The 8038-nt window shown below is 42.2% G+C and overlaps 1 long non-coding RNA gene across 1 annotated transcript; it reads right to left on the reverse strand.

Annotated features, from left to right (window-relative positions):
• Nucleotides 1-720: 720 nt before the first annotated feature.
• On the reverse strand, nt 721-7804 carry LOC118177498. The gene is made up of 3 exons (XR_004755820.1): nt 7657-7804; nt 3721-3811; nt 721-1709 (listed from the first exon to the last, which is right to left on the reverse strand). It is a non-coding gene; the product is annotated as an uncharacterized LOC118177498 (long non-coding RNA).
• Between the last annotated feature and the right edge of the window lie 234 nt (nt 7805-8038).

Consider the following 8038-nt stretch of genomic DNA (forward strand, 5'->3'; position numbering starts at 1 on the left):
TTTAACCACTCTTGGCATGAAAGCAGATATGCTAATTGTTGAAATTCCAGTTATATCTGCTGTTACACAAACAGTAAGATATTTCAACAGAAACTTCCTTCTACCTACCAAATCTTTTTAAATGAGATTCCAGTAACTACCTTGGGCTGATACCTCTACTTACCACTGAATCAGAGTTCTTCAGAATGAAAGCAGGAGTGACGAGAGTCACAGCAGATTCCACTGTAGATGAGATGTCAGGAAAGGCGTGTAAAATCGACCAGCAATTTCTTTATTTATTTTTTAACTTTCCTCTGGCTATTCAATATATACACAATCTGCACACTTGTTACTGCAATCAATGATCTATCTTTAAACATCTCGGGCTTCTCCTGTGGACAGAGCAAAATGGATTTGAATGCAGATATTGAGAAATGAGAATATAAAATACTACTCAGGGTTCTAAAAGTGAGATACTGTAAATCTGCTTTTGATCTTAAAGTGTAATGGTGTTGACTGTAGCAGTTTCTGTAGCACAAGAAGAAAAAGTGACAAAGCCTTAGAGTAAATGAATTTGAAGGTTATCTACTGGATCATGGACTTCTACACTATTTAATATATCACCTGTGCTTTGGTGAAGCTTAACACAACACGCTTCCTCAACATTTTCTGCATTTTTAAGTGAATGAAAAGAAAATCACAAAGGAATTATGGTTCCAGACTGCATAAGGAAATGCAGAAAAGTTTAGATCACCTTATTTAATTTTTACTCACTCCTTTTGCATCCTCTGTTTGGAAAGAGTTGGCTAAGTATGTCAGTTTCCTGCCTTAATTGGAGTCTTTGTCTACTGAGATCTACAGTAAGTAATAAATAGATTCTCACCTACCTACTTTCTGAAGCTATTCAAAGCCCACCTGGGCTACTGATGTTCTTGCTTACAATGGAGAATAGAGAAGGAGCTGAAGGATTTGACACTGCCTGAAACAGACACTTAATAAATAGCGTTCTCTTGAAATGATTAAAACCAGCTGGCCTCAGTGAAACAGTGTAGAATTTAACTTGGGAGACTGAAATAAAGATAAAGTCAGAATAAATTCATCTTTTCTTCCCAGCCTTGCTTTCCTCATCCTGCTCCCTTCCCCCAAGGCAGCAAACCTGTTTTTCATAACTGTAAAATGAAAAAAAAATAAAAATAAATCCTGGAATTCCTACTAAAAGAGATCAGCCAAATTTAAACTGTTCCAAAAAACATGAAAACCATTTGAAAATCTTCCGAGTCTCCAAGAGACTAGTAATTCCCAACATTTGGCTGCTCAGCTTCAAAAACTGAGAGGGTAAAAAAAAATGGGAAAAAAAAAGGAAAATTTAAAGCACAGGAACAAGATTTCCATTCATGAGTAATGATTGTCAGGGACCCAGGCCGAAGGACGCTGAAGAACACCTGCCTTACTGATAACCGATTCCCTTTAAGATATGTCAAACTGGACTGCCTGGAACAGATTCACCTAAAGTGAAATTTTTCACTTTGAAAAAAAATCTCAGCTCTGAGATTTTCCATTAAAATACCATCGATCTTTTTTATCCCTAAAGGAGTTGCAAAGTGCCTCAGAACCAGTGCTTAGGGGAACCTCTGTGCTCCAGCGAAGTCCAGCTGCCACGTGGGTGACAAGCAGCAGCTGCTGGACACCACCGATGCTCTCAGGCCATTCAGCAGATCACAGCACATCACCTAAATGCAAGGGCAGAGAAAAAACAAGTTAGAGCATCCTTAACTGGCATCGAGTTCCACAAACCTGACAGGTCCAGCAGCCCTATAGAAAGCTTTTAGAAGTTCTTCCCTGACCACATGTTTGTGCTTTCCTCCCCTGAAGTTACACCTCTCCAGGCCTCCCCACCCAGAACCACACCGGAGCTGCTAGCACCAGTTTAACAGAAACCCTGCCTGGAGAGAGATTGCCTGGTGCATGCTATAACCCCGCTGGGGATCCAGCACTCGTGGCAGTGGAACTAGCACTGAATTAACCCAGCACAAGCTGATTGCTGCTTGCCTGCCACCTTTTAGCCCCAAAATGAGCTCGTCAGCATACGGGATAACAAGAGGATCAGCTACCCAGCTAATGAAAGGCTGCCCACCTTTACACCTGAGGAGATCAGTGCAGTGCACGTGGAACGGCCAAACCAAACCCAAGCACTTTTCCCATTCAGATTTACAGGAGCATTCACCTTTTGAACCAGCAGCTAAATATTTATCAGAGGGGGGCGCACTTAAAATATTGTACCACTAAAGACATTCGCTGAGCTTACGGCCTGAGGGGTTGTCTGTACCCAAGGTTTCTGTCCAAGACTGAGGCCAGAAGTTGTTTTTCAGACAGAATAGAGTAAAAAAAGAAAAAGAATATTCTTAGAACTATCAGTGCTCTAGGAGCTCATTTGTCATGCGACACATGATAACCGACTTGAAGAAATGCAGGCACGGGCTAAAAGCAAAAAAAAATATATTAAGTTTTGAGCTTGTATTCAGAGGTCATAAGCCTGAGGTTGAAAGGTAGGGGAAGAACATTAACACAGACAGACAGAGAGGAAAGGATCTGATCCTTTTTAGAGTGATAGAAAGCTAGAATGAGTCCTCTGAAAGTTTACCTGTTAGTAACGTATTTTACATGAGCCTCTTATAAAAGTTGTTAAAGAAAAATCAGAAGTTGCAGGCCTTGGCTAGGATCTCTGACAACCACACCTTGAACACGCCTCACTTACAAGACATTGTTTTTTTTTTAATCTTTTTTCCCTAAGACACCCGTGAAAATTACGCACCCAGTTCTACAGCTGAAAGCAGTGGATCTGGAATGGAAATTGCTATCAGTTTGAGAGGGAAAAAGGATTCTTTTCATTATTTAAGGAAGCTTCATTTGCAATGAAGACAACAGTCTTTTTAAGGCTGAAAGACATTAAAAAGCCAGCATCAAATCCAAAAGGAATTTTCCTAGTAGTTTGGCATTGAAGTCTTCCTTTAAGAAAGGTTTTTAGGAAGTGATCTGCTTGCAACAGAAGTTTAGATTTTGACAAAATTCATTCTAAGCAGAAAATAATAACATCAAAACTTGTCTGTCACCTGACCACCATCAGCTTGCAGCAGCCTGTGCCTCTGAGCCTTTTGTGCTACAGCAGCTGCAGTTTGTGGCACCTCCACATATGAGACAGACGTTGTCCTTCTACTGTGAGATTACCTTGTACTTTTTTCTTGATGATACCTTTATTCAGTTTCCCTTAGAAGTTTCCTTTTTTAAAAATTCTTAATGAATTCATTTGTTTTGAAAAATCTGGGCTTCAAAATTGTCATCACTTCGGGGCCTACATTTTCTTCATTTTCACCAGGCTGGAGTTTCCAAAATGACACCAAACCCAATGCTAAAATATCTTTATTAGCATTCCTACCTACTTTATGAGACTAATCATTAGTGAATGGTTTACATGGAAAAGCGAGGCTAGCACAAGTCAATGGATGAATCTTAATAATTCTACTAATACACATCCCCCCATGGAACCTATTCTTCCCTTATGGCTCTTTCACGGATCTCCTTGAAGGAGCATATACACAAAGAAGTTATACCTGTCCACTTGTGGCTGTAAAAACGTTCACCGAATCTAACAGAAAAGATTCCATTTTAATTAAGTCAAATTCTATAAATTCACTCTTATGTGAAGAGGATAAGAATGAGAAAAGTGCATCAACAATATCCTACCACATCTTCTTTCAGAGGAGCTTGTAACATGAACGTGGAATGTCAGAAGTGAATTAGACTGCAAGGAGCCCAGCAGCTTACTTGGAAGTGCCTACAAAAAAAAAAAGAAAAAAAAAGTGGAATCCCGACATCGCTTAAGATTTAACATTTCACTGCAGTCAGCATTTCTATCGAGGAATGTAACCTTCCAGTTACTTCTTCCACTTATCCCACTTCTAGAAAATCTACAAACGAGGAGAATCCCCAGCAACAGAAAGAAAAATCAAATCCCATCAATGCACGCTCAGAGCAAAGGCAGTAAATCGAGGCAAGACAGGCACTGAAGCAAGTCCAGGGGCTGGGGGTAGCGTGATGTACCTGTACAAAAAAGCTGGATGGCATTTCCACAATCTGGAGCAACCAGAGGAATTGATAACCCCACGGAGTGTGGCTTTATGCCTGGAAGCACACACTGCCTCCCTGATCTTCCTTCCCTTACCTGTGACAGCCCTGGTTTGGCCAAGCCAATGCTTCCCCATGTGTTCCGACATTCTTGGCTTGATCCAAAGATAACAGCCTTGGGAAAAGAAAGAGGAGAGATCATCCACTCTTTTCTTCATGGCCATAAATACTTGTCTCATAAACTGAAGAGTATAGGAAGCTTGTTTTATAACGAGGTGTGCTGTCCTGCTCAGACAATGGGAAGTGCATGCTTTTTCCCCTTTTCTTTCTAGGGAGACAAGTTAACTACCTGCCGGGATGCTGCATTTTATACCAGGTTTAATTTTAAAAGAAGCTTTTGTTATATATATATGTACTTTTTTAAAATGAAGGTTATATTAAGACATTTTGCTGAAGTACAACTGCATCTTTAGCTACCCAGACTGCTATTTGTTGGAGAGGTGACCTGAGCTTTTCAGAATTACATGGCAAGCATTTAAAACCAGAAAACTTCTCAGAAAACACCAAATTTATTTGGACAAAGGGCCCCACTTAGCTCATTTTGCCCCATTTCCCAGTTAAGCAAGGCTGTTATCTAAAAAGAACAAAACACCAATACTAATTTTACTGCATCCACAAGGGTTTAGGCTTCCAGTTGCATTCGTTTTATTAGGAACTGGGCGATCAAATTCCTTGGGCAGCTTGGGACATTCTGAAAGCAACATTTTCACTGAATTATAACGCGAATAAAAATCCCAGTTGGTGAAAGTAAAATACTTGTAAAGAACATGTCACCTCCTCAGCTGCTGTGGTTGGTTGGAGTGGTCTTTAAAAGCTTGCTTCCGCAGCCAGTTAACAAAACGACACCTCCAGCACGATTCACACAAGGCTCTGTTGGTGCCGAAGCCCAGGGTTCAACTTCTGCCAACCACCTGCCATAGTGGTTTCTTTTCACAAGAGCTCTGACTGTTCGGGTTGTTAATCTAGGGGCAAATTTATGACCCATTATGCACCACTGTTCACCAAGTTGCGTTTTTTAAGGTTAAAGCTAATAGCCAAGGAATTGAACCAATGAGACTGGCTAGGATCAGGTCCTCAACATGTATGTTTTCAATTAATTTTAATAAAACAATGTTCAGCTCTGGCAAAAATCTTTTTTCTGTAGATTTTAAAGCTATTTGTGGGACAGAGCCCCGTCTGTATGTCATGGATAGGAAACGGAAGGCAGAAAGCTGTACAATCACTTGTCTAAAGCCATATAGGAAGCCTGCAAAAGAAGCAGAAGTAGATCCGGACAGATCCACATTCCAGTTCTCTCCATCCAGCAGGGTGTGACGTCTTTGGAATATCAGATACGTGCTACAGTGCTCAGAAGTCTCAGATGAAACGGTGTTTTCTCTCACTGCAGGAACAGAACAAGCACTGGGTGAGAATGTCCTTGTCCTGGAAAAAAAAAGCCTCCACACATGCAGAAAGGAAAATAAGGCAGAAAAAATGATGGGTGGGAAAAAATAAAAAATAAAAAAATAAAAATTGAGGAGATACAGAACAGAAACAAACCTCCTTTATCCACTGCCTCATCAGAGGGGTAACAACCCAGCCTGAGCTCTGCCTGACTCACTACAAGTCCAAAAGGAAGAAGGGGAGAAGAGGAGAGAGAAAGAGAGGAGAAAGAGCAGAGAGAAAAGAGAAAGAATTTAAAAATGTAAAGCTCTCCCATCCCCAAACCAGACAGTTGAAACAAACACCCTCCAAATGAGCACCTCGCCAGTGATGGTGTGAGCAGTGCAGCCGTCCCAGCGGCAGGGTAGACCTCCCACACCTGACGTGTTGCAGAGCTTACAAATGCTCCACAAGACTATCCGGAGACTGCAAATCATGAAGCCGGCAATATTCAGCCCCCCGCATGCCAATACCGGTATGAAATGAGAAGACAAGCCCTGACTTATGGAGGCTGGATGACTCCATGTCACTCACTCACCATAAATCAATTAGGAGAGAGCGAGGACCTGTTCGAGAGATGTCATATTCACGCAGTATTTATCACCTGATCTTACAGAAGCTCACGGGGACACCATTAATTGGGATCAGCCTTCCCAGGGACAAGAAGCCCCCGGTGCAACGGAGCCACCACGACTCCATTCAGGGACACATAGAAGAGAGGTGCTCCAAGGTGGGACCTACAGATGGAGGGGCTTGGACAACACCAGGCACTTCAGCAATTAGCAACAAAGTTCTAATTGCTTTCAGCAGCCTTGGAATCGGGCTGAGTGGGTAGGTAGAGAGCTGGCAGTTCCCCAGAGCCAGAAACCCAAAATAGTCCCTGCAAGGTGGAATCACAGCCTGGTGAGTACATCTCTGCAGCTACAGCTTCGCTCGTGGGGAGCAGCGTTTCGAACCCTCCTGCATTTCCCATGTGTTCTACCTGTTTACCAACGTGCGCCAGGACCAAGACGAGGAGCGCAGAGCTTTTCATCTTCAAAGAACTCTGCAAACCTGCATGCCTTTTGCCACTGCTACAGAATGATAATTACCGTAAAGCAGACAGCATGGATTTGTTTAAGTGAGAGAAGACTCTCAGTCTAATTTTAGGGATTTGAACAGAAGGCGACACTCCAGCTGGGAGAAGATTTCCACTGAAAAGAATTTTTTGATGAAAACCAGAGGGTGAGGGGGGAGTTTCACAACATTATTTCCCTCCTTTTCCTAACCTGCTCGGTGAAATACACATGGGACACTCACTGGTAACAGCCATTATCACTGAGGGAACAGTGATGGTCCCTGCAAAGGCTGTCAGCAGAATTTGAACCAGAGACCTTCTGGTAAACAAATACAGATCTCTACCAGCTAGTTTCAAACCTAGCGAGCCAGGCAGCACAGCAAGACAGAGCACACTTTGCAAGTGGTTTACACGAGGAGCGGATCAAACCGGTGGCCTCAAAGAAGAGGAGCCTTCGGGATACTGGACACAACCTCAGCACCTCAACCGACCCCTCCGGGTTTGTGAACAGCCCAACGCAGAGCAGCCAGGAGTTTCTGTTGCCTTAAACTGAGGCAAAAAGAAAAGGTCATTGATCTGCTGAAATATATGTCATTCCTCTCCTCCAAGCCAAAAAGAATGAGATATTTTTTTTTCATATTTTTTTTCAGCGAAAGCAGATTCTTGGCAGAAATTTTCACTTAGTGAAAATTGTAAATTTCTTTTTTTTTCTTTTTTTTTTTTTTCAGAAGAGAGTTAAAAAACAGGGTGGTTTTCAACAGCCTTAGTTCTACTTCACGTGCCCCACAAATAATGAAGATTTTCCCCTCCTTAAGGACAAGAAAAAGGTAGAAAATCCTCCAGCCAAGGAAGGACATTCATTCCTTTTAAATCACAAAAGCCACTTCTCTACAGAACGTACATTTAAACTACAGACCAAAACAAAAAAATCACCAAAGGTTTGCAAAATCTCTCCAAACTCAGAGTTGCTCTTAGAATTGATATTCTAGGAATAGCTCGACTAGCAGGAAACGCACGGAGGAAAGGCTGGACAGAATTCTCCCTCTCCTCTTCACACACGCTGCAGCAACACAGACCCATGCGCTCTGCTCTCCCTCGCGCTGGAATGCACGCGGAGAAGAAATGAGACAACAGACCCAGGGCGAATGTCCCTCGGTGCCCATCCAGCTCTGTTCCAACTGAAAAAAAATAAGAAAAAAAAAATCAAGTTGCTTAAAAAACCCACATGAGTATTTATAACTTCCTGACAGACTGGATTGCATGAAGCTTTAAGATCCCTGTAAAGTCTGCCTTCCCTTCTGGCTCTCCCTCTCTCCTTCTAGTTGATAAAACTCGGAACTCTTCAGGGACAGCCATTTCTCCCCCAGATCCCGAAACAATGGCTGGCATCTGAAGACA

The sequence above is a fragment of the Oxyura jamaicensis genome, chromosome 22, assembly GCF_011077185.1.
Source record: "Oxyura jamaicensis isolate SHBP4307 breed ruddy duck chromosome 22, BPBGC_Ojam_1.0, whole genome shotgun sequence".
NCBI lineage: Eukaryota > Metazoa > Chordata > Aves > Anseriformes > Anatidae > Oxyura > Oxyura jamaicensis.